This window comes from Mesoplodon bidens (genome assembly GCF_964165515.1).
Source record: "Mesoplodon bidens genome assembly, chromosome: 2".
In the NCBI taxonomy this organism is placed as follows: Eukaryota; Metazoa; Chordata; class Mammalia; order Artiodactyla; family Ziphiidae; genus Mesoplodon; species Mesoplodon bidens.
In genome coordinates, this window is record NC_138177.1 from 170,254,099 (window position 1) to 170,279,666 (window position 25,568).

Sequence of the window (25,568 nt, forward strand, 5' to 3'; positions counted from 1 at the left end):
AAGGAAGTGGGGGTCCAGCGACCCTGAACCGAGGGGGCAGTGAAGTCCTTGCTTCCCCAGGGACAGCGCGCATCCCCCCCCAGCCTCGTCCCTGACCCGCCGCGGAACAGGGCACCCCCGCGTCACGCAGTCAGACGCCCCCTCGTCGGCCCCCCCACCCACGGCTCCGCAGGATCTGAGGACTCGGTGGGAATCCACAGGGCGGTCCCTGCGACCCGCAGACGCTTTGGTGCCAGCCGTGGGGCGCCTGGGCTTGGGGAAGATCCCTTGTGTTCACACATGCACGCACACACACAGACACCAGCTCAGGACGTAAGCTCCCTCCCTCCATGGTAGTTAGACCCCGACCTGTGCGTGACCCCTAGTTTTTGGGGTCCTACCACAGGCCTGGGGGTGGAATCAAGGACAAGCCACCCTCCACACATAGCACATTGGCATCTGTCCCCGTGCTTCATCCCCCTTCCTCTCCAAAGTCAGAGGCCAGCAGGAGGGAGACTGGGAGAAGCTGGGTCAGGACAGAGCAGGAGAGACGGGCAGAGGGGAACTGAAGGAAGGAGGCAGCATTTCCTCCCCAGGCTCCTAGTCCACCCTGCCTGCTACAGGGTGGTGGTCCCTCCTTCCCGAGGGTGTCTGCAGGAAGAAGCTGGGCCAGGGCAAGCGGCTGGGCGGCCCTGAGTTTCCTAGCTAATGAGAGGGTAATCAGCCAAAGGGGCCCCCGGACAGGGAGAGGGCAGCTGCTGAGTGGGGCAGGTGGTAGTCATGCCCAGCTGGCCCCAAGATGGCCCCCATCCCTCTATCCAGGACCTGCGTCTCGCTCTGAGACCTCGTGGCAGCTGGAGGGTCTGGGGAAGCAGAGGGGTACCTTAATGGCCTTGGAAAGGATTCCAGGGTCACGATTAATCCTCAAGTGGCAGAGAGCCTTCCTTATCCACAGCAATGTTTCAGGGAGGGGAACTGGAGTGTCCATTGCACAGATGAGGAAACTGAGGCTCAGAGAGGCTGACTGAACTGTCCAAGGTCACAGAGTCACCTTTGGCTGGCCTAGAATCAGTTCTCTGGCTCCTGGTCCAGACGGATCTCCACAGTGGTGGGGTGGAGACAGGGTCAGTGACAAGGTAGAGCGGTTCACAGGTGACTTGCTCTTCTGTGCGGCCTGGGGTGCGGGGCGGGGGGGGGGATGGTGCCTCTGGGATGGAGGTGGGAAGCGGGGTCAGGTTGAGGAGGACTTCACCTTTCTTCAGGGTCCAGAACTCAGACCTCCCTTCCCAGAGCCCCGTGCTTGCTTTGCTGCCTCTGCCCATGGCCATGATGGTGTGTGTGCCCTCCCTGGGACCTTCCCAGCTCCCAGCCTTCCTTGGGCAAAGCCTTCTGCTCTCCTCTCTGCCCCGGGTGCCTGCCTGGCAGGGGTCTCCAGAGACCCCTCTCTATCCACCCTCTGCCCCTGTGAGACAAGAAGGATTCTTTCTTCGGCCTCTTGAAATGCAGGCTCGGACGTCTCTGCTGCTCTGGCCTCAGGCCCCCAGCTGGGTCAGCACGAGCCTGGGGTAAGGGAACCCTGAGACCCCGCTCCACCTCCCTCTCACCAGGCCCCACCCCTGCCGGCTGTCCTGTTCCAGAGCTGAGAGGCCCTCTGAGGACTCCTGGGGCAGGTCTGCCTTCCACACCACCTGTCTGTCTGTGGAGGCCTTTGTCCTGGCCGTCAGACACCGCTGAGCAGCCACACGGCTGCACAAACAACCAAGACCCGTGCACAGCCAGACACAGATGCAAACACTCTCCGATTCACAGATACCCCGGGAACCAGACACAGGAACGCACCGCACGCTCAGGCCAAGACCCCCGCCTCTAACTCTGACCAATACCGCAAGCGGAGAGACCTGCCATCCAGATGCTGTGTGCACACAGAGGAGGAGGGTGTTGTCAGGAAGAAGAGGCTCCTCCAAAGCCCTCATGGGGCTGATAACGGCCTCCATTGCCTCCTCCAGGGCACGCACATGACGCACACCCAGGAAAGAGCACAAGGAAGCCCCGCACCCTTAGAAGTGAACCTGGCAGATAGACCCGTGCACCCACCCACACCCAGGCCGCCATGGGTGCACACACGCATGCATTACATCAGCTTCCTGTTGGGGGGACACGAACTCAGCACCACCCCAGCAGGGGGTGGCAGAGGCCCCTCTGGCCACCCCCAGCAAAACCTCACCCTCACCTTCTTCCCTCTTTTTTGGTTCACATGAAACCAGGTTGGCTGACCCTGAGAATCCTGGGAAACTACCTGTGGTTCCCCGTCAGTGGACCTTCCTCTCCTGCCCACCTTCCCCCCAGACATATACCTGCCAGGTGGCCAGAGAAGCCTCTCCCTGGGCTGCCCCTTTGCTGCCCCTGGAGGTGCTGTTCCTCAGGCCCCTCCCAAAACAGGACACCCCCCCAAGCCCAGGCTCCAAGCAGCCCGGGGGTTCCCTTTCCTTTGCCACTTTTCCGGGAGACCTTGCCAAGTCCTGGTTTCTGTTTTGCCCTCCCAGCGAGGCTGGGGGCCAGCTGGTATGAAGGGAGGGGAAACCTCGGGGTTCTCCTCTACCCACCTCCTCACTCAGCAGAACCTCTGCCTGCCTGGGCCCTGGCACCTGGCTCTGCCTCTGAGAGCCTGGCATCTCTGGGAGGCAGCTGCTGAGAGGTGCTTCTGGGGGCTCAGATGTCTTCTGCAGGGCAGACTGATGCTAGGTGGAGGGCAGCGAGGGGCTCCGGGCTTTGCCGTTCTCACTTGGATGCTCACCCTGGGCTTGCCAGGGCGCTAGTTCTGAGTCCAGGCCTGGCCCTGCCTCTTGCTGGCTGTGTGGCCTGGGGAAGTCATCTCCCCTCTCTGGGCCCATCTCCAACTCTGGGAGGCAGCTTGGCCTGGCTAGGGAGTGTGAGGTGTGAGGTGTCAGCTCTGTGCCAATGAGGAAAGGAAGTTTGGCTCTGCTGGGCAGTGTGGGGCAAGAGGGGGCCCCTGGCTAAGGACTTCCGGCAGATGGAAAACTCTGGGTCCACACTAGGCCAAGCAGGGGTTTCCAGTCCAGGGATTTCCTGGGGCGACCACCCTGGGGTCAACAGAGGGGGACCTGAGGGCAGGGGGCTGCTGCTGTAGTTTACATCTGTGAGTATTTTTATGCCCCCATATGTGCTCTATTTTTAGGGCTGCAGACTTGTACTTGCAGGCAGTGACTCAGAGAGGAAGGAAGAAGCAGCAGAGGGGTGCTAGTGGGGAGACACCCCAAAACGGGGAGGTTCCGCTGGGATACCAGCCTTCCCCACTGGAAGAAAGGAGTCAGGTCTGTGGTGCCCCCGCTCCGTGCTGGCACAATGGTAGGGCCCTTGTCTGCACACTCAGGAAGCATTTATTGAGAGTGTAGTGTGTCCCAGGGACGGTAATAGACACCGGTGAAACAGACATGAGCTGGGTGTGGCATCCGTCGGTCCCTGCCACAGCCCAGTGTGGTGCTACTGTGGCCATGTCTCAGATGAGCAGGTAAGGCTCAAAGAGGTCAAATGACCCGCCCACTCCTCTAGTAAATGCCTCTGCCAGCGTGGGGCCACCCTCCCTGGGGTCCCCTTTTGGAAGAAAGCCTGAGTTAAAAATCCGACTTTGCCACTGACTAACTGCACAGCTTGGGACCCATTACTCCATCTCTCTGAGCCTCTGTTTCTTTATCTGTAAAGTGGGCATCACCCACTCTATGTACCTGATGAGGTTGTTTTGAGGGTTAAGAAGATTAATGTAGGCAAATACCCAGGGCAGTTTCCAACTCATTGGGGCCACTTGTTGGGGACTCAGAGGAGATGGGCTGGGAGTTGTCAGGAATCCAGTTTCTGCTGTGTGACTCTGGATAAGTCACTCACTCTCTCTGTGCCTCATTTCCTTCTCCATAGAAGAGGGATGATAAGCCTTTGTTTGCCTGCCTACCTGAGAGTGTTTTTTGTGCAGATCAGTCATGGTGGCTGGGAGCTGCTTTGAAAAACATAGAGCTGCACTCAGAGATATGAATGCACAGAAGAAAAAACAAACACCAGAAAAATATGGAGAAAAATCTTAAAAAAGAAACTGCAAATATTTTATTACAGCAAGAAAAAATAAGCCTTTTATTCAATGTTTTAGGGGCGGTGGGAATTGTTTCCATAACCTCACACTTCCAAGGCAGTTGGCATTACTCTTGTCACATGAGATGCGTAGTTTTCCCCCTTGGGGAGTCAGTGCCTGGCACATAGTAGGTGGTCGATAAATGGTCATGGTGGCTATGAGTGGAGTCACTGAGAGTGGAAGGAGGAGTGAAGGTATTTCTGGTGGCGAGACCGCTACAGCATGAAAGGTGGCAATCAGGACACTGGTTTGGCTTCACTGGAAGGTGTGTGTAGGGGTGAGTTGGAGCCAGTTTATTAAGGACCTTGAATGCCAGGCTGAGGAATTTTCCCTGCAAGCCAATGGGAAAACCATTGAAGAGAGTGGCTGAGTCTTCTGTGGGCAGGCCTTGGGTAGGAATTAGCCTGGCCCAGTTCTCTGCCCTGCTCCTGCTGTGTAAGTGTGGCTCCATTGTCCGTTTTTCTGGGTCTCATTTCCCCCCTGTATGCAAAGGAGGGAGCTCCAACGTCTTCCATCCCAGGGACAGGAAAGAGGACCAAGGCACCAAGCAGTTAGGAGAGAAGGGGACTATCATCTGTGCTGGAAATCAGGAGACCCATGTCCCCCTCTGACCTCGTCCCACTAGCTGTGTGATCTTGGGCAAGTCGCCAGCCCCTTTGAGCCTCCCTTTCCATCTGTGCAATGGGTGGGTGCAGTTTCTGCCTTTGCAACGTGGCTCCAGTGAGGTGGAGCTGGTGACCATGCTGTATGAGCCTCAGGTGTGTCGTATCTCTGGGGGAATCATGCTGTTTCTTGCAACTACATGTTCCCCAGGCTCCCTTGAGAATCAGGGGCTGCTGCAATTAGTGGGGGACAGTGGGTGAAAACAGACTCCTGAGTGGCCAGAGAGGCCGTGACCTTCAGGGCCACAGGAACCACATGCCTGCCACAGCCAGGCTGTTGGGGGAGTGGACAGGTGAGGCACGTGGGCCCAGCCCTCTGCTCTGCTTCTGAGTTCTCCACCCCAAGTCTGCAAGAGAAAGACACTCCCATCCCGGCTCAGAGGACAGCCCTTTCCAAGACCCCACTCCTCTGATTTGGGACTTTTGGGGGTGGTTGGAGGGTGACCTTGGGAATTTCTCTCTGCTTGCAAGCTCAGGGCCAGAACTGTTGGGGCAGCCCCAATTCCTCCGTTTCAAAAGTGGGACCCCTCATTGACTTGTGAGGGATTGCCAGGACGAGGCCCAGGCTGATGGCAGGCACGCTTCCCACCCTGGTGCTGCGTCCCGACCCTGAGGGTCCAGAGAGAGGCCATGGGGCTGAAGCTCTGGGTAGGTGGGCTCCAGCCTGGCCCCATTTACCACCTGCCTCCACCTGAGATGTGGGAGCTTTTCCAGGTGCATAGGCGTGCCCTTACGGTCCCTCTCCCAGGGCTTCAAGCCTCCGGAAACAGGACTGCACAGAGCCCCTGGGACAAAGCCCTCACCTGTCCCAGTCACTGGGCAGGGCCCCAGACCGTCCTAGCTGGAGAGGTGTGGCCCTCCGTGCTCTGAGGGGCAGAGAAACCTGGGACCTGTCCCCTGCCCTTGCTCCCAGCTGCACCACTGGGGTCTGCCCTGTGTTAGCCAGGGTGGGAGGTGGCTGGCTGGCTTAGCAGTGCAGGAGCGTTCCTGGCAGGGGCGAAGCAGAATGGAGGCTGAGTGATGGGGTGCAGGTGGGGGGCATTAATTGAATACTTACAGTAGGCTGGGCCCTTGCTGAGCACTTTTCATGGATCTGTCTTATTTAATCCTCAGAACAGCTGTCATTAGGCCCACCGAGGCTCAGAGAGGGTAAGCAGTCTGCCCAAGGTCACCCAGCTGGTGTGTGGCTGGAGCTGAGATTTGAATTAAGGGCTGTCTGACTCCATTTTTAACCCCTTTAGTGTACTGCATGCAGAATGAGAGGGGGAGGGGGAGGGGGGCCTAGTTCTGGGCAGGGGTGGGGCTGGGGCTCAAACCCTGGGGCTGCCCCACACCTGCAGGACCTGGCCCTGAACCTCCCAGCTCCCCCTCTCTCCCTTTTCCCTTCCCCGTGGACTGTCCGTGGAGCTCAGCACCCCGGGCTGAGTTGGGGGAAGAGGAGACAATGGGGAGATTTGTTTGCAGAGGTTCCCAGGGACGTACAATCCCACAGACCCTGGATTCTCCTGGCCCCCTCTGGCTGCATGAACTCCCAGCTCGTGAAATCCTCAACATCAGAGCTGGAGAGGAGCCCATGGAGATCAGCTGGTCCAACCCCCTCATTTTATAGATAATAATTATGATGATTACACCCGATGGCAGCAATTCACAAAGGGCTTTCACATCTGGGTTGCCTCCGACGTGCGCCAGAACCCTCAGGGCTGGCAGGACTCGTTTCGCCGTTGTTATTCTCCTCACTTTGTGGTTCAGAGAGGTGAAGGGATGGGCCTCGGGGCACAAGCTGGACTCCAAACCCAGATCTTGCTTCGCCTGAGCCCACTGCACCATCCCACGTCCCCTGAGACTTAGGGCCCACGTGGTGTGGCTCCAGGACTGCGTCCTGCCTTAGGGACAGTGTTGGGGGTGTCTCTGGGGTGGGGCTGCTTCTGAGAGGTCTGTGTGGGCACGAGGCAGGTGTCCGGTGCAGCTCCGGGGCTCCCAGTGATGCCTGCCTTGCTCCCCTGTCATGGGAATACACCACCCCCTCCCTGCTGAGAGGGAGACTGAGGCCGAGCTGCTTCCTAGGGGCCTCTCCACCGGCCATGCCCATGGGGCCCAGGCTGCCCCCCAACTCAGACTGAGAAGGCACCTTGGAGAGCCCTCATTTTACAGAGAAGGAAACCGGGGGCCAGAGGGGCAGGGACCTGCCCATAGTCACACTGAGCCAGTGGCAGAGCTGGGCCTAGGACCTGGCTCTCCTGACTCAGTGTATGGCTATGCTGGCACAAGTCCAGTAACAGTACTAAGGACAGACCCCACTTATTGGGTACCTCCTGTGTGCCAGGGCTGAGCACTTTACACTGAATCCTATAAGATAAGTACTGTTATTCTCATTACCATCCCCTTTTACAGATGAAGAAACTGAGGCTTTGAGAGGTTATGAAAATGGCCCAAAGTCATAAACCAGGAAGTGACAGACAGAGGTGAGAATTGAAACACAGGTCCACCTTCCTCCGAACCCATGCTGATGTCAACCCCTGTATGTATTATGATAGGAATAAACTTTATTTTATCCTTCTTTTTGCTCATAGCCAACCTAGGACATCATACATTCATCCACTGACATTTATGGAGCACCTTCTGTGCTGAGGAGACCAGGGAGCTGATCTGGAGTCAGAGGCCAGGGGTTGAGGGTCAGAGATTAGACAGAGACGTAGGGCATCTCCAAACACTCCTAGACTCTCTGACCCCGCCAAGGATGGCTGCCCTCCCCCCTTCTGTCCCCAGCCTGGCCACAGACTGTGTGCTTGCAACCTCTTTCTCAGCCCTTCCTCTTGCCCACGGTGTCTGCTGTAGCCTGATTTACGCTTGTGAGAAGTGTGGGCATGACTCAGCAGGGGCTTTCTGGGTTTTGTACACCACCAGGAAGACTGTACGGACAATAGCAATAGCAACCAGCACCATGCAAGCTCTTCGTGGGCACAAGGCACCGTGCTAAGTCCTCTCTCTGTGTGCGTCACCTTGTTTGATGCTCACCATCACCTTGTGAGCCAAGAGCTGGTATACCTCCATTTTCCAGATGTGGGAACTGAGGCTTAGAGCCCCACAGCTCAGGACTGGGCTGGAACCCAGCTCTGTCCAGCTCTGAGGCCTGTGCCCTTACCCCTGACTCACACTGCCCTGCTCTGTGTCCAGGCTCTGTGCCCAGGCTGTGTGTTTGTGCATTTAGAAGCCTGGTTCCTGGAAGGCAGGCTTCAGCCGAGCAGCAAATATTTGTTGAGCACCTACTGTGTGCCTTGGGGAAGTGCTTTGCAAGACTAAAGCTTGTGAGGATGGGGAGATAGCCCCCAAGTCTTGAGGCAGAGGCTCTCAGGCTTCCGGGGGTGTCAGGGCAGGGCAGCGTGTGCTGTTTGAAGGGCTTTCTTCTTGCAGGAGTGTCCCTGAGAGTGACTCAGAGCTGAGTTACCTTAGGGGGTCTTCCCTGGCCCTTGGGTAAGCCACTTAGTCTCTCAAAAGGCCTCTGTTTCCTGGTCTGTGAACAGGGATGATAATAGCACGTAGTTTACAGGGTGGTCATGAGGACTGAACCAACGAGAGCGCTTGGTACAGGGCCCCGGGGACTCGTAGCTGCTCTTACTGAGCTGAGGTGCGTGTATGATGGAGGATGAGGTCTTGAGGGGGCGGCAGGAGAACTGGATCTGCTCTATTTGCAGGCCTCAGTTTCTCCATCCATCACGGCTGACACACAGTTCTTGTGTAATCTGCCTCAGGGGGCTGTCGTGGAGATCAGAGAGGTCCCAGGGCACGTAGGTGCGCCTCCATGATCTGCACACCGAGGGGTCGGTTCCCGGGGGAGAGGGGACGGCGGGAACACGGTGGGCGGCGGCACAGGTGCCACCATTGTGGCGCGCAGGTGTGTCACTGTCGGCCGGGAGAGGCGCGGCAGTTCGCGCCGGGGATTAGGGAAAAGGCACGTTCGGGAGGCCGCCTTCGCTCAAGGGCGGGAATGAGGAGTGCGTGGGGCGGGGGTAACCGGAGCGCGGCCGGGAATGCAGGGCGCTTCCTCGGGGCGCCCTCGGGTCCCAGCCCTCCCCAGAAGAGACGCCCGGGGCGCTGTCCCTGGTCCTGGAGCCCGCCCGGCCCTAGCCCTGCAGTTCCTGTGGTGACCAGTTGAGGGCGCCCGGGACCGCGGCGGACTCCTCAGGCCCATTTCAGAACACATGTTTAAAGAGCGTTCTTTATTCTCATGTAATGGTATTCCCAGATAATAAGCCTACCCCCACACACAATTTAATAACCCAACGACACACTGCCCTAAGGGAAGTAAAAGCCCTCACTTCCACAGATAAAGAGTCTGGCACCATCACACCACAGGACCTAATGAAGTAACCAAATGCTTGCCCCTGTTTGTATATTTTAAAAATTTAGATTTAAAGGTAGAAAAATCTTATCGTGGTACCTGACTTCTAGTTCAGAATGGCTCCAGTAGTTACATCTTTTTTTTTTTTTTTTTGCGGTACGCGGGCCTCTCACTGCCGTGGCCTCTCCCGTTGCGGAGCACAGGCTCCGGACGCACAGGCTCAGCGGCCATGGCTCACGGGCCCAGCCGCTCCGTGGCATGTGGGATCTTCCCGGACCAGGGCACGAACCCGTGTCCCCTGCATCGGCAGGCAGACTCTCAACCACTGCGCCACCAGGGAAGCCCAGTTACATCTTTTGAAGACTCAGTTTGTATAAAGCCATACTAAAAAATACTCATATGTAAACCAGAGTTAAGTTGTAGGATGGGATAAACAGGCCTTTCCTCCACGTGAATATCTGGGGGGATATTTGATACAGGTCTCCTTGGGTGGGATTCTCCCTGGCATAGCTTTCCTGGCCTCCACCCACTGAGTGACAGCGGTGACCCCCAGTTACTGCGGAGGACCAAAACCACCCTCGCATATTTCCCTAACGCCCTTCAGGGGGCAGAGCCATCCCCGTTGAGAACCATTGCCAAGGTGGGGGCCTTGGCTGGGTGAAGAGGGGCTCACAGCAACCCTGACTGGCTGAGTGGGAGCGTGGCACCTTAAGGAACTGTCGGGGCATCCCATCCCCCATCTTACAGATGGACCAGTAGAGGCCCAAAGCAGGAAGAGATTGTGCTAGGAAACACAGTGAGTGACCAGCTGAGCTGGGAGCCGCAACCCAGATCTCCTGCCCCCCGGTACAGGGCTCGGTCCGCCCAGCTGCCCCGGGTGGAGCTCTGGGCGTAACTAGACTCCCTTCCAGTTCAACTTACCTGCTTCTGAAAATGGGCAGGGAGTGCCATGCCCTTAGCAGGGGGGCAGGAGAGGGAGGCTGGCTGGATGCCAGCCTATAATGTGCGAGAGGGTCTTGGCTTCCCCTCTCCTTGGGGATGTAGCAGTTGCACACCCCTGGACCCCTACCTTTATTTCTTCCCAATAGTTGGCTGAGCGCTCTGTGTGTGTGTGATGTGTGTGCGCACGTGTGTCTGTGTGTATATTTTGTGTGAACATAATGTGATCTGTGTGGGCCTGTGATTTCTGTGTATGAATCTGTTGGCATTGGTGTGTATTCACATGTGGGTACAAACCCAGCCACAGTCAGTAGGTGAGCACTCACCGATTTGGGACCTGTGGGTGTGAGTTTGACTTGACCTTTGCATGCGTGTGTGCATGTGGGTTTGTAAGTGTGGGGCTGGTGTTCATGTGAGCACGTCTGCATGCATTTGACCTTGATATGATCGCTGTAGGCATTAGATGTCTCTGTGCACAGTACAAGGACAAGTGCACGTGTGACCTGGTGAAGTTTCTGTGCAGGTATGCACACAGGTCCACTACAGACTGTCTTGTTCATCCTCTACCCCTAGTTCCTGAAGAGTGTCAGACACACAGTAGGTTTCTGAGTAGGCAGAGGTCTCAGGAACTCGTTGAATGGGATGGCAGTTTCAGAGTCAGGGTGGCTGGTTCATTAACTTCACTGGGCAGCCACTTGGGGAGAGGGTGTGAGCCAAGCCACACCCACTCCTCCCTCCTTTCCCAGGGCCTAGGGACCCTCCAGGAGACTCCTTTTCCAGGAGCTCAGGGTTTGCAGCATCTTGGGATTGGGTGGGTGTGGCTTGGCTAGAAAGGCCATGAGCTAAGGACAGTGATGCTTCAAACCTATGAAATTCTCATTTTTCCATGATTCAGTCTCTAACCCAGCAAACTAAAAGTGGGTGTTTTAACAGATGAGCAAGCTGAGGCCCGGAGAGGAAAACTGGTTAACACAGGAGGCTGCCTGGCCAGGCAGGAAGCCCGGGATTGCCCTGCCTCCTGCCCAGGATGCCCCCAGCAGGTTTCATGCTTGGGAATGACAGGGGGGAGGGAGAACAGGGGAGGTTGCTGGGGACCCTAGCAAGAATTGACCCCACCAGCCCCATCTGGAGCCCAGGCCTGAGATCTTCCCAGGAGCCTGCCCCTCCCTGTGCCCTTCCATTTCCATGCTGAGGGTTGGGAAGTGGGAGCTGGAGGCAGGTGGGTGGAACTTCCAGAGTTCAACCCAGGGTGAACTTGGAAAGGGAGCTCTGCAACCCTCCACCCCTGCACCGTTCCCTCCTCCTTCACATAGTCTGGCACCTGTTTGAACAACTCAGGCGCAAATCTAGGAGGCCCAGAAGGGAGGCTTCCTTCTAGAGGGAGGGCCTGGACCCTGGAGGGCAGCCTGGCTCTGGTTTCTAGGGGAGAGGCTGCAGGGGAAGGAAGAAGGGAGCTCTGTCCCACCCCAAAGACGGCAGTGGCTTCCCAGTGCCAGTCGGCAAGCACTGGTTCTGTGCTGCCTGGAGAGTACTGAGCTCCCTGTCACGGTGGCCAGTGGAGGCTGGACATCTGGGGACTGTTAAATATGATACAGCAAGGAAATGTCAGAGCCTGGCCTGGCACCTCCACCCTTACTGCCCCACCTCTGTGTGTGTCTGTGTGTGTGTCTTGGAGGTTGTTTCATGTGCCCACACATAGAGCTGCCTGCTTCTTTCCAACAGCTGCATATGCTGCATGGTGCACCTGGACTTTGATCTATTTATCTGGATGGCTGTTAGTTTGTTTTGGAACTCTTACTAGTAAATCTTTGCTAACTCAAAAAAAAAGGTGATTTCATGTAGTTCGGCCTAATACAAATGATGCTGCAGCAAGTGTTTTATTTAACAAACTCATGCGATTCAAATACTATTCTCAATGCTTTGTAAGTATTAAATTAGTTAATCCTTGGCAAAACCCTTTGAAGTAGGTACTTTTATATTCATCAACCCTATTTTGCAGATGAAGAAACTGAGGCACAGAAAGATTAAGTGACTTGCCTAAGGTCACACAGCCGACAAGTGGGAGAGCTGGGATTTGAACCCTGAAAGGGTTCACAAGAATGAGGATATAAGCACTTGCCTTCCTGTCTCTTGTCCTTGGCCATTCATCTTGAGACTCACCTGTGGTGATGTAGAGGGTAAATTCTCAGAAGTGGTTTTGCAGGTTCAGAAGGTGCATTTAAATTCTGCTGTGGCTGGTGGGACCAGGAGCTGGCCTGGGAGTGTCCTGAGCGGCGGCTGAGGGACTGTGACACCCACCCCCACCCCACCCCCAGCTCTTGCCAGTGAGGCAGCTGCAGCTGGTCAGAGCCCAAGAGTCCGGAGCCCACACTGGGCTCTTTGTCTTCGGTGGGAACCCTGCAGCCCCCATGGCCCCTCTCAAGGGCCCACTGTCCCAGCACCAGCAGGGCCTCCCGGGGGCCAGGCCCGGCTGGGAAACTTGGCACATCAGAGGCCTCTTGGCCACCCTGCCAAGTGGACATGCAGAGCCCACTCAGGAATCATTCCCACTGAAAAGAGAGTGGCGAGGCTGAGGGAAATGTCCAGGTGGGTGCATCACCCTGGATGGGGCTGGAGTCCTGGGTCCCAGCCCTGACACCATGTGCACCCCTTGTGACCCAGGCCCAGCTCCCGGTCCTTGCCTCCACCCCAGCTTTCTGGGCGCCCCTGCTGCTGCTACCACTTAGGAAGGAAACACTTCCTCCCTCTCGGGGCCAATCTCAGTGCTCCTAGGGTTTGCCCCTCGGGAGCTCTACCAGACTGCTCTGTGAGGAGTGGGCTTCCCACACTGCCCCGGAATCTGCCGCCCTGCCCGGAGCAGAAGGGGCCCAGCCCTGGCTCCAGAGCACCCTGCCAAGAGAGAGCCAGACCCTCCTCTGAGAACCAAACAAGGGAGTGGTTCTAGGGCTGAGAAAATCATGCTGGCCCTGCCCAGGCTCTGAACTCTGCAAGGGGCTCTGGAGGGCTCCTCCACCCACCAGAAATGTGTGGAGAGGAGGAGGGGTCCAGGGTGGGGCAGAGAGAGGGGCTGGCGGGGGGTGGAAATCCACCTAGACAGGAATATTTGCTGTGAGCCAAGGTCTCAGTTTCTTCACATCTGAAATTAGGAGACTGCTGTGCCCCCCATCCCCCACCTGGGTGAGGCAAACTGTGGAGCCCCGGTATCCAGACCAGCCATTTCCCAGGGGAAGATGGAGCTCACTGAGCCCTGGCTCAGGGCCCAGGTGGAACAGCTCCTGAGAGGCTTCTGAAGAATCCCTGCCACCCTATCGTTGTGCCCTTGGGTGTCCCTTCTCCCTCGTCCCCCCACTGCCTGTTCCCTGCAGTCCCTTTAAACAGAAAACCCCATAGAAAACCTCAGGTTTCTATGAGGGCCTCCCTGGGTGCAGGGGGTGGGGGCAGCAGAGTGGGTGTTCTGGGAGGGGTGGGTGAGTCCTGGGGGCAGGGGCAGTGTCCCCTGTCTCCTGACACACCTTTACTTGGGGCAGGAGAGACAGCTTCCTGTAGGGCGGAGCCCTGGACTGTGAGTTGTGGGTGAGTTGGGTGCAGAGTGTTTGTTGAGTGAATGTATGAACGGCTCTAGAACTTCGAGCCCAGTTTCCCTCCGAAGGGAAGGTTGCTGAGGAACCCAGGATGGATGATTTTCAAGAAGACGGTGGGGCATCTCCATTCCCCGCCTCTTCCTCTTCACCTGGGCCAAGAAGGGCTCCTGGGAGTGGGGGATGAGAGTGGGCAATTCCTTCCTTCACTCAAGAGCACAGCTTCTGACCCACAGTGCGGGACTCTCCTAGCTGGCACTTATTTAGCATTTACTGTGTCAGGCCTGGGCAGAGCGCTCCACACACGTTAACTCACCACAGGGGCCCTGCGGGATTCGTCCTATTTTACAGATGAGAAATTCGAGGTACAGTGCAGACCATTTTGACCCTGGATTCCAAATTCTGGACCCGGCTCGCTATGAGCTTCCCCTTCGTGATGACAGGGGGACAAATCCGCCGACAGAACCGGAAGGCTCTAGGGGGGGATGGAAGAGGGTGTCGCCTCCAGAAGAGGGTCTGCAGCCCGGTATGCCCTGGTCTGGGGGTGGAGGGTCGGCCTCGTCCTAACCTCTCCCCGACTCCAGCTACCGCCGAGGCCCCGCCCGGCCCTCCCGCCTCCCCGCCCCGAGGTCCCAGCTCGGAAAGTCCAGCAAATCCCCTGCCCCCGGCCCGAGGGCGGCGCGAACAAGCGGCCCTTTCTGCGCGCGGCTGCCCCCGACAGCTGGACCGCAGCCCGCGGGGGCGCGGACAATCCCGGGGCTTGTGGCCGGGGGCGGGGCGGCCCGGGTTGCCAAGGTGACCCGGGCGCGGGGAGGCGGCTCCGGCTCCGCGCGGGCCGGGCGGGTGGCGCGGGCGGCGGCAGCACCATGAGCGGCCGTAAGCGCAGCTTCACCTTCGGGGCCTACGGAGGGTAGGTGCGCCGGGTGGGGGCGCTCGTGCGCGCGCGGGGCTGCAAGGGGAGGAGCGGTGGGGGGACGCGCGCGCCAGCGGGTGTCTGCCTTGGTTTCTGTAGTTGTGAATTTGTGCTTAGGTGTGAGGTGAGCGGTTTGATGTCAGTACGTAACTCGTAGGGTTGGGAAGTCTGCGTGTGCGTGTGTGTGTGTTCCGATTGGGTGCCCATGTGCACGCGTGGGGACGCGAGTGGCCGCGGGCATTTCTGTGTTTGTGTCTAAGTGTGTGACAGTGTGTATGTGTATGACTGTGTGTGGACAGGCAGGTGGGCCTGTGTGTGTGCACTCCTGGGTGCACGTATAGGTCGTGGGGGTGGGAAAAGGCAGGTCAAGGAGAGGCGCTGCAGGGGCCCTGACTTGGTCCCTGAAGCTGCTGGGCCCCAGCAGTGAGGCTTTGGAGGAAGGGAACCTAGAAGCCATTAGGAGGCCCCCGCCCACCTCCACCCCTGGGCACCTCGCTGCCCCTATCTCAGGCTGCCTGGCTCTCAGGAACCCCCTCCTCCCAGGGCTGCTGGCTGCCTGGACCTGGAGACCTGTGGAGGCGGGGGGAGTCAGAGTGGTGTCTGGTCCATCTTGGGGTCACTGTTCCTCCTGACCCCAAGTGCCCACCCCAGAGGAGTGCAGAGGTGGGCTGGGAGGATCCTTGCCTTAGGCAGAGGTTTGGTAAATTGGAAGGAAGACTGGGTAGACAGACTGGCCAGAACCCCTTCCCTGGCTGGCCAAGTAGTTGCATAACCTTCACCAGGCCCTGCCTCCCTGTGGTCAGAGGGACACACGGGACCCACCTTTTGGGTGCAGAGCATTTGGGGCTCACGCATGTAACGCTGCAGAACATGTGCTCTTTGATCTGAAGGGATTGTGTCCAAGGTACGTCCCCTCTGGACACCCAGCCTCCAAGGGGACCCCACAGAGGAGCTGGGTAGGGTGGGGGACAAGAGGGTTGCCCTCCCTGCCTGGGGCCCTGCTAGCCATCAGGTGATGGGCCTGGGTTGAGCCCTGAGCCTCCCGGTCATCTGACACTGATAGGCAGCCGGGCAGTGGGGCTGCATCCTGTTGTGTGACCTTGGGGGAGTCCTGGCCTCTCTGGCCTCACTTTCCCCATCTGCAGAGTCCGCATTAGCTGATCCCTGGGAGACCCCATCCCTGCCTCCCAGAAGATGTCTCCTTAGCTGGCGGAGTCCGGTTTGGGGCCCCTTTCCCATTCTCCTCTGGCCTCTGACCAGGAGGCAGGAGTTGTTTGTTGTCCCAACAGCTGCTGAGCCCCTCGGCCCCCAGCTGGGCTGGAGGGTGGAGCCCTCCCCTATCCCAAGGTGCCCTCAGAGGGCAATGCAGGGAGCCTCTGGGAGGGGGCACTGCCTATAAACCCTCTCTAATGCCGGACCTGGAGAGAGTGGGGGAGACGAGGCCGGGGGTGGCCCCTGAGCTCTGGGGGCTTGAGGTCTTCCTCTGGTTCTGCTCTGGGTTGGGGGTGGGTTAGGAGAGGAAGCCCCTCATGGGTCTCCTGCTCCCAGATTCCCAGGCGTCTGTCCCCTGGGTGGATGTGAGTGAGCTCCAGCTCCGGGATCGAGGCAGGCCACTGGGGAAGTAGAGGGGGGTGTTCTTCCTGCCCACCTTTACAAACACCCACACCCTTCAGTCCCGTCTGGAAACACTCTAAGTTGGCTCCAGCCACACCCCTACATCCTTGCTCTGATCCCAAACTGCTGTAGTCCCTGTCCCACTCCACCTGTTCCAGGACATCCCATGCTGAACCCCACCCCTGCTGCCACCCCATAGCCTGGTCCTGGGCCCCTGCTCCCCTGTCCCCAATCCTGTCTCTCTTCCTTTCTCCTTCACCCCACAACTTCACATGTCCCTAAACTGACATTAGGGCCCCTGCAGCCTATGGGGGATGGTGACAGTGCATCAGGCACCTTAGAAACAAAACCTCCTCTAGGCCCCTCTGCAAGGGCGGTGGTGAGTTAGGATTGGCCTGATGTGCTGGGCGAGGCCTGGTAAGAGGGTCTGCCCCCCTCACCTGCCATCCCTCTTGCTGTGTTTCAGGGTGGACAAGTCCTTCACCCCTCACCGGAGTGTGTGGTGAGTACTGAGGGGCTCTCGGGAGGGGCTGGGCTGCTTGGCTGAACTTTACAGACACTCCCAAACCATTACTGCCCCCTGTAATGCCAGACCAGACCCCACCAACCCTCCGCCCATCCTCTGCAGGCCTTGGAGTGGGCAGACCCTCTTACCAGCTCTGTCCCATCACCACAGTTCTTTCTAGAGCTCTGCCTTGGAGTCAGGCAAATCAGGTTAAATCTCAGCTCTGCCATTGCCTGTGTGACCTTCAGCAATTCACTCACCTCTCTGAACTTCAGTGTTCTCATCTGTGAAATGGGGATTAAAATGCTTATTTAACAGAGCGAAAACTGTACCAAAAAAAAAAAGCAAAACAGGGCCTGGCATATTGTAGGCCCTCAGTGAAAGGGTTTCTTTCCTTTTCTCTATTCTTTCCCATCTCATGGTGGCTCCTGGCCACTGACCCCAAAACCCTCTACTTCCACTCCATACATAGCCTTCAGGACGCCCTCCTCCAGCCCATTTCCTGTGTCTGAGGCTGCCTCTGTCTGGAGGAGGAAGTGTCTGCAGCTTCCCCAACACTGTGAGCAGTGGGTGGAGGTGCAGCCTCACCTCGGGATTCACACCCCCCAGCCCGATGCCCCAGCAGGCGGGTGCCTCCCGGCTTCCCTGGCACCGGCATCACTTGGGTCCGGCTGGCTGCTCCTGCTGCCACTTTAACTCCAGCAGGAGAGCCCCCAACTGCTCTGGCTTCTGCTTTCTGCCCCTGCTGAGGGCTTCCTGGGGTCCCCAGGCCCTGCAGTGCCCCCCAGCTGCTGGATGACTCCTATCTGGCACCATTGCCTTACCTGCTGCCAAGAGCTCCCTAGGAAGCCACACCTGGGGCGGGATGCAAATGGGGTGCCCAGGCTGAGCTCCAGGGCTTGCCCTTTTATTTTCCTTTGACACTCTCTGTGCCACCTGGAGCCAGTTACTCTCCCTCTCTGGGTTTTGTCTCTTGCTGCTGTGCCTCTACTACGTGCAAAACCAGTTTGAGTCTGTACCATGTGCAAGGCCATATGCCAAGCCCAGAGCAGGGGTAGGGTGAGGAGAGATACAGATGGAGGTGAGAAAAATGCCTTTTCTTTTAAGGAGTTCAATAATAGTATCCCAACAACTGCCATTTGTCAAGAACCTGCTGTGCACTGGGTACTGTTAGGTGCTTGAATTGCATCATCTCACATAATCTTTACCACATCTCTGAGTCAGGAACTATTAGCCTTAACTACAGATGAGAAGAATGGTGCATGGAGGGGGCAAATGACTTGCCCAGGTTCACACAGCTAGTCAGTGGCAGAGCTGGGATTTGAATCTTGATCTTCCAGGCTCTGTGCAGAACCCAGAGTCTCACTCACTCCGTCCCAGGGCCTCCAGGCCACAGGGCAGATCTGACAGATGCACCTGAGGGAAGACTTGAAGATGGAGGAGGACTCAGAAAGATGGAGGAGGACTCAGAAAGATGGAGGAGGACTCAGAAAGATGGAGGAGGACTCAGAAAGATGGAGGAGTGACTCAGAAAGATGGAGGAGTGACTCAGAAAGATGGAGGAGGACTCAGAAAGATGGAGGAGGACTCAGAAAGATGGAGGAGTGACTCAGAAAGATGGAGGAGGACTCAGAAAGATGGAGGAGGACTCAGAAAGATGGAGGAGGACTCAGAAAGATGGAGGAGGACTCAGAAAGATGGAGGAGTGACTCAGAAAGATGGAGGAGGACTCAGAAAGATGGAGGAGGACTCAGAAAGATGGAGGAGGACTCAGAAAGATGGAGGAGTGACTCAGAAAGATGGAGGAGGACTCAGAAAGATGGAGGAGGACTCAGAAAGATGGAGGAGTGACTCAGAAAGCCCACTCTAGGGAACCTTGATTGAAGAGTCAAAGAGACGAGGGTCTAGGACTAATAGTAACTAACCACTGTGTGACTTTGGGCAAGTCCTTTCCCCTCTCTGGGCCTCAGTTGACACACTTACAAAATAAGATTCTGGGATGACCAGGACTTGCCCATCACCCACAGTGCCTTGCCCCACACCCTCCTTGCTGGAGCTGCTGTCCTTGGTGCTAGCCCCTAGGCCCTCTCTTCCCTCATCCCCAAGCCAATTGCTTAGCCCCCAGCCTATGCCTGGCATCTAGTTAGTGCCCTGTAAGTGGGTGGTCACTTTGACTATCAGTTATGATTTTCTGGCATTCAAGGCCTGTCTCCACTTCACCTTCCAGGCTGGGACTCACTTCTCCCATGCCCTGCATTTCGGATCAATGGGAATATGGTCCCCATGAGCACCACCTCCAGGCTTTTGCCCACATTGTCCCCTCCCCTCCCATTTCCACAAGCCCTCGCCACACCTGCAGCCCATCTTTATCACCACTTGTTGAGTGTTTCCTTTCCTGATCCCCACACCTCCTCTTTTTCTCCTTGAATGACCTTTCTGCTGCTTACCATGCTTGTAGAGCACACAGTAGAGCATACTCCTAGTGCAGTGGAAAGACCATGGCCTTTGGAGTCTGACAGACATTGATTTGAATCTGCCGCTGTCACATACTAGTGGTGTGACCTTGGGCAGGTCACTTCCCCTCTCTGAGCCCCATTTGGTGCTCAGTAGTATTTAATGAATTGGATCTTTCAGCGAGTTGACCTAAGTTGAGTTGAACGTATCCACGTAAGAGTGTGGCGTGAGGCAGGGTCTGAGGTCCTTGAAAGCAGGGGTTGCTTGAGTTACTTTTGACTTCGGCCCACTTTCCAGCATGAGTCCCATAAGAGCTGGGCTGTACTCTTCTCATCTCTCCATCCTCCACACAGTCTTGCCCAGCTACCCAAACCCAGTAAATGCTTAATGAATGTTTGTGGGATTGAATTGAATGTGTCCAGAGAGTGGAAGAGGTGAAACCTTGTCAGGTAGACTGAGAGGAGGTGTGGTTTTCACCGCAATTTTTTTTTTTTTTGCGGTACGCGGGCCTCTCACTGTTGTGGCCTCTCCCGTTGCGGAGCACAGGCTCCGGACGCGCAGGCTCAGCGGCCATGGCTCACGGGCCCAGCCGCTCCGCGTCATGTGGGATCTTCCCGGGCCGGGGCACGAACCCGTGTCTCTTGCATCGGTGGGCGGACTCTCAACCACTGTGTCACCAGGGAAGCCCCCAAGATTTTTTTTTTTTTTTTTTTGCGGTACGCGGGCCTCTCACTGTTGTGGCCTCTCCCGCTGCGGAGCACAGGCTCCGGATGTGCAGGCTCAGTGGCCATGGCTTACGGGCCTAGCCGCTCCGGCTTGTGGGATCTTCCCGGACCAGGGCACGAACCCATGTCCCCTGCATCGGCAGGCGGACTCTCAACCACTGCGCCACCAGGGAAGCCCTCACCGCATATTTTTAAAAAGGATTAAGAGATAGGGGCTTGGATCAAGGGAGCAGTGAGGCCTGGTAGAAGCCAGATGTGATCATGGCTGGATTCCCCTACCCACTGCCTCTCATCAGCAGATTTATCTACAGTGAAGGAACACAGAACAAGTGTGCAAATGCCGAGGAATGAGGCCCAGTGGGGGGATTAGGAGCCAGTGGGATAGTGGGTGACTCTGGTTCTGCAACCCTAATGGACATTTCAGGTGGATTCAAATGGTGGGGGGAGGAGGGAGGTAGAACAGTGTCAGAGTCGGGGAATGGCTAGGTGGAGTTGTGCAGGGAAGGCGGGTTCTGGAAATACCCTGGGAAGAGGAGATTCAGCTTTGACCTTAAAGCTGGGACCCTGGCAAGGATTCAGTGCCAGTGAGTGCTGGGCATTTTACTGTGGTGGTGTCATTAAGTCATGATGATAGTCCTGAAAGTTGGCCTTAGTGTCCCCTTTATAGAGGCCAAAACCAAGACTGAGAACGTTGAAGACTCTGGCCCAAAGTGGCACAGCTGGCGAAGGCTGGATTTGAATCCAGCTTTTCCTCCTGCCAGGGAAGGGTCCTTGGCCAGAGACAAGGAAGCCGCAGGAATGAGAAAAATCCTGGTTATGCAGTGAGAGAGGAGGAGGAGGAGAGTGAGATAATCCCGGAATACCTCCAAAACAGAGGGCACTGCCCAACCCCGTGTCCCACCAGGAGGGCCTATCTGGTCACAGAGATATTTCCCCGTGACAGTAATGGTACCAGTTGCTCCCACATATGAAACATTTCCCAGGTCTCAGGCCCTGGGCTGAGAACTTCATTTAAATTATTTCATTCCATCCTCATACCAGCTTTACAAAGTAGAGACTATTACTCTCTGTCTCCCATTTTACAGATGAGGAAACTGAGGCTCAGAGAGGGGACCTGGCTGGCCCAGGGGAACACAGTGAGTGGTGAACAAGGCTGGCAGCAGGGTCAGCCTGAGCCTGTACCTTTAGCCCCAGCTCTCCTGGAGGCTGCCTGTGCCGAGTGGGGGTCTTGGGTGGGCAGCCCCTGTCTTCAGGTGGCTCCTTTCTGTAATCACTGAGCCGGAGGCCCTGGGGGGCGGAGGGAGCCTGTGTGCTGCTGCAGAAAGCAGGAGGCTGGCCTCATTAGTGGTTCTGAAATGCCAGGCGGGCACAGCCTGCTGGGCCTCCTCATCTATTATGCATCTGGTGGGCAGGACCCCGATGGGCAGCTGGCACAGCACAGGACAGGGGAGCTAGCTACCACTTCTTGAGCCCACACCTGCCACCACACCTCTGAGCAGGGATCCCTCAAGGCGAATGCCAGGGCAGCTCCTGCCTCATTCCCCTGGCCCAGCCTGGGTGAGGGGTTCCACGGGGGAAAAGAGCATGGATGCTGGTTCCCAGCTCATTAGTCTGCCTGTCTCAACAGCTACTTCTGAGAGAGGCTGGGACCTTGATTGAGCTGAGAGTCATTTGGGACTAGGGTGGGCAGAGGCAGGCTAGTATAGAGTCTTAGGTGCACAGGTTCCTGGCTGCACAGCACCTCAGAGTGATGGTAGTCTTGGTCATTTATTCATCATTCATTCAGCCATAAGGAACTACTGAACAACTACGGTAAGCCAGATCCAGTTCTAGGGACTGCAGATTCAGCGAAAAATGAGACAGGCCCAGTCCCTATCTTCGGAGAGATTGATTTGGCCAGTTCTTCACCTCTTTGGACCTCAATTTCCTCATGTGTAAAACAGGGAGTAGGGGAGACAGTCTATAAATAGACGCCCCCCCAAAAAACCCAAAAAGACAAACTGTGATGGTTGTGCTGAATTTTAAAGCAAGAGTACATGCTAAAAGAGCTGATCCTTACTTGGAGCTTAGCCAGCACGTGGCTGTGTTCCAAAGCCCTTTCCATATATTGATGGATTTAATCCTCACAACCCCATGAGGCAGGTACTGTCATTACTCCTGGTTTAGGGCTGAGGAAACTGAGGCATAGAGAGGCCAAGTAACTTATTCAAGGTCTCTTGGCCAGGCTGAGATCTGAACACAAACCGCTGGGCTCCAGTTTGTACATCACCCTGTACTGTGAAGCTGTGGGGTGATGGATGGAGTCATGGAAGGCTTTTCCAAGGAGGTGGCATTTGAACCAAAATCTGAAGAATGAGAAGAGCCACTTGAGAAAGCAGCAGATGCAAAGGCCCTGAGGCAGGAGTGAGTTTGGTATGTCCTCAGAACAGGAAGGAGGCTGGTATGGCTGAAGAGATGTGCGAGAGTGAAGCCAGGGGTGGATTTAGAAAGGGGGAAGGGGCCAGACTGAGAGTCTCGCAGGCAGAGTAGGAGTTTGGCTACAGCATCAGTGACTGACATGCAGAGCCATTGAGTCTCAGACTCTTGGCTTTGTGAAATCTCAGAATCAGAGAATTTGGGCCTCCTAGAATCTTTGGAGGTAGAAGAAATGTTTGAGGCACCCTCCTATGGCCTCCCACTAAACAAGGAACCCTCCCTTGGTTCACAACCCCTTTGAATATTGGAAGAAGACTTTGGGGGCCCCCTGAGGAAATCGTATGTTTATTCTCAGTGGCTTTGTAGACCTCTTGAAGCTCATCGTCCCTGGTTGAGACCATCAAGACCTCTTGGCAGCTCCTTGACTAGCCTTTGTTGCTCACTCCTAGTGATAGGAGGCTCACTACCCTTGAAGTATCCCATTCCATTCCTGAGCAACTCAGATGGATTTCAAAATTCTTCCTTACTTCAAACCAGCTGCCTGAGCCTAGATGCACCCTCTGGGTGTCCCATCCCTGACAGTGGCCCTTTAATGAGACAAGGATGGGGATTTTGTATCCCCAGGTCCACTCTTTCTTGTCTAAACAGTCACTCATCCTAGCCCACCCTCCTTTACATCCTCTGTTTAGCTCAGCTTGTGCAGGCCTTGAAGCCCCCTTAGTTGTCCCTCGCTGCCTTCCTAGGGCCAGACAATGCCCACTCCTGGGGAAGGCCACTTCTTGGGCAGGGGGGATGCCTAGGAGAGACTCCAGACCGGAGACGCGCCCTCTTCCAGGAAAGAGCCCTCCCTAACTTAAAGAGATAAGAGAAAGTCTCCTTCAGACGGGTTTCCGTCCTGGGTCTGCCGCTATGTTTCTGTGTGACCTTGGGAAGTGAATCCCCATCTTTGGGCAGTTTCCCCATGCCCACCTTCGGCACAATCAAGAGGCAGAGATGGGGGACTTCCTTGGTAGTCCAGTGGTTAAGACTCCACGCTTCCACTTCAGGGAGCATGGGTTCGATCCCTGGTCAGGGAACTAAGATCCTGCATGCTGCGAGGTGTGGTCAAAAAAAAAAAAAAAGAAAAGGAGGCAGAGATGGTCCTGGAGGGCACTTTGCAGCTCTAAGTTTCCCAGTCTGGTTGGCCCTGCTTGCTTGTACATCCCAGCAATGCTCAGGCTTAGGTCCCTTTGTTTGGGAGGTGCATAGAAAGATGGGGGTTCTGTTTTCAGGCAGATCTGAGTCCAGATACCAACTTCAACTTTTCTTACTTGCTGTGTGGCCTTGCCCAAGCTACTTTTGCCTCTCTGAACCTCAGATTGCTCATGACAATAAGACCAGGCTCCTTACCTCTCAGGGATTTAGAATGAAATAAGTTCATTGTGTACACTCAGTGGATGTTTTCCCTCTCTGAGCATTTGCATTTTGAGAGAAAAGACACATTAAACCAAAGAGAGACTCATTAAAATTTTAGTGCTAGAGTTTTAGGCCCTGTGGAGGTGGCTTATTTGAGGAGAAGTGATTAAGGAGGCGACCTTTGTGATATCCCTAAATCCCATAAAGACTTTTCTCTGCTCAGGGTCTCTCCCAAGACAGTCATTCCTTCATTTAGCAAATTAACTCAACAAATATTTAATGTGGGAATGCCCTCTAAGGGCCAACCAAACCCCATGCTGGACACTGGGGACATGGCGATGGAGATGACAGACAAGGCCACTCCCCTCGTGGAGTTCAAGGGCAGGGGGGGAGAATAAGGAAAGAGAGGGTTCTAAGGGGGGGGGTGATACGTGTTGATGGGGCAGACGTGGGGAGTTCTGAGAGCTCAGAGAAGGACTCCTCTCCCCTACCTAGGAATCAGGGGAGGCTTCCTGGAGGAGGTGACCCAGAGGCTGAAACTCAAAAAACAAGTTGAAATGGGCCAAGTGGCAGTGTGTCTGTGTGTGTGTGGTGCGGGAGGGAGGGCCAGTGCCAAGAAAGTGTTCCAAGAAGAGGAGGTGGCAGGTCAGCAACGTGGAGGAGAAAAGCATTTGGTGGCATGTGCTGGGCACAGGATGGAACTGGACCTGGCAACAGAAAGTGGGAGAGGCAGCCACCAGCTCATGTCCCTGCTAGCCCCACTGGGGCTTCCGGTGGGTGCCCTAGAGGGTCTGAACCCCAAAGCCACGATGGGGCAGAGGCCTGCCAGGGCTGCCCGTCACCCACTGTAAGATGGGCACTCCCCACTGTAAGACCTGCCCTGCTCTGTGCTGTCAGTCTGGGGCTGTGTACAGTGGAGGATAACTTCTCTGGGTTTTATAAATTAAAGACTATAAAAGCACCTACCCTGAAGATTGTTGTGGGGATTAAGTGAGAAATGTATGCCAAGGTCCAAAACCAAAGTGATGCCAGCGATCGTGGTCACTGCCGTGTCATCCTTACAAGCTGGTCCTTGCAGTGGGGGCAGAATCGCTCAGTGTGTGGACTCTGCCCTCTGGAAGTTCACTGCCTTCTGGGAGGCAAGACCTGCCCTCACGTGAGCATGCTCCCAGCCATGGACACTGACCTTGACACTGGCCCTGAGAATGCTGGCTTTGCAGCCAGCCAGGTCTGCACTGAGTCCTGGCTGGGTGACCTTGGGCAGTGCCTCCCTGGCTGAGCCATGGTTTCTTCCTTTGTTCAGCGGGGTTATTAGTTGTCACCACCTCAGGGTGAGTGAGAGGAGTGAGGAGATGCTTTTAAAGGACCAGCACAGCCTAACAGTGCAGCTCTTTCAGACCATGGGAAGCCCCGGTAACCTGCAGAAACAGCACTCTCACTCTCTGAGGCTCATTTTCCTATCTATAAAATGGGAAGGTTAGCTACAAAACACTGACGTGCTGGGGTTCTAGTGGAGTCTGATAGTCCCTAATCTTGACCTGGTCTGACTGTTTCCTGTGTGACCCTGGGCTAGAGACTTAACCTCTCTGAACCTCAGTTTCCACACCTGTAAACAGGGACAATATTCGCCTCACAGGATCCTTTCAAGGATTCGTTAGCCATTTGCTTGTTGTTTTTTTTTAAATAAATTTGTTTATTTTATTTATTTATTTTTGGCTGCATTGGGTCTTTGTTGCTGCCCGCGGGGCTTTCTCTAGTTGCAGCGAGCGGGGGCTACTCTTCGTTGCGGTGCGCAGGCTTCTCGTCGCAGTGGCTTCTCTTGTTGCGGAGCACGGGCTCTAGGCACGCAGGCTTCAGTAGTTGTGACTCGCAGGCTCAGTAGTTGTGGCTCGCGGGCTCAGTAGTTGTGGCG

At 56.1% G+C, this 25,568-nt stretch overlaps 1 protein-coding gene across 1 annotated transcript in view; it reads left to right on the plus strand.

The window, feature by feature from the left end:
- The window catches only part of RAP1GAP (RAP1 GTPase activating protein), a 66,238-nt gene that overhangs the window by 498 nt on the left and 40,172 nt on the right, over positions 1 to 25,568 (plus strand). The gene's annotated exons all lie outside the window — the stretch shown is intronic.